The 287-nt window shown below is 68.6% G+C and overlaps 1 protein-coding gene across 2 annotated transcripts in view; it reads right to left on the bottom strand.

Annotated features, from left to right (window-relative positions):
• The window catches only part of PGAP2 (post-GPI attachment to proteins 2), a 17,972-nt gene extending 17,708 nt beyond the window's left edge, over positions 1 to 264 (bottom strand). For both annotated transcript variants that reach the window (XM_008643240.2, XM_008643241.2), the window contains exon 1: positions 158 to 264. The gene's annotated coding sequence lies outside the window, so the exon portion shown is untranslated. The remainder of the gene's footprint in view (positions 1 to 157) is intronic.
• Positions 265 to 287: the final 23 nt, after the last annotated feature.

Raw genomic sequence — 287 nt, 5'->3', positions numbered from 1 at the left:
CCACCCCCCATTCCCCCGAGATCCCCGCAGGTGTCCCCCCTCCCCAGGCCCGCAGGGTCTCGCAGTGAGTGACCCCTCGGGGCACCCCACATGCCCCAGGGACCCGTCCCCAAAACCCGCGTGTCCCACGGTGACGGACCCCCGACACGACCCTCACCGCTCAGCCCCCTTCGTGCTGCTCCATGTCCCGGCCCGGCAATACCACCACGCCTCCTCCGCCTTTTCCTTTTCCGCCTCCTCCTCCTCTTCCTCCCTTTCTTCCACCTCTTCCTCTTCTTCCCCCGCCC

The sequence above is a fragment of the Corvus brachyrhynchos genome, unplaced genomic scaffold (genome assembly GCF_000691975.1).
Source record: "Corvus brachyrhynchos isolate BGI_N302 unplaced genomic scaffold, ASM69197v1 scaffold511, whole genome shotgun sequence".
In the NCBI taxonomy this organism is placed as follows: Eukaryota; Metazoa; Chordata; class Aves; order Passeriformes; family Corvidae; genus Corvus; species Corvus brachyrhynchos.
Note: the sequence above shows the minus strand (reverse complement) of the source record. Positions and strands in the feature narration are given on the sequence as shown.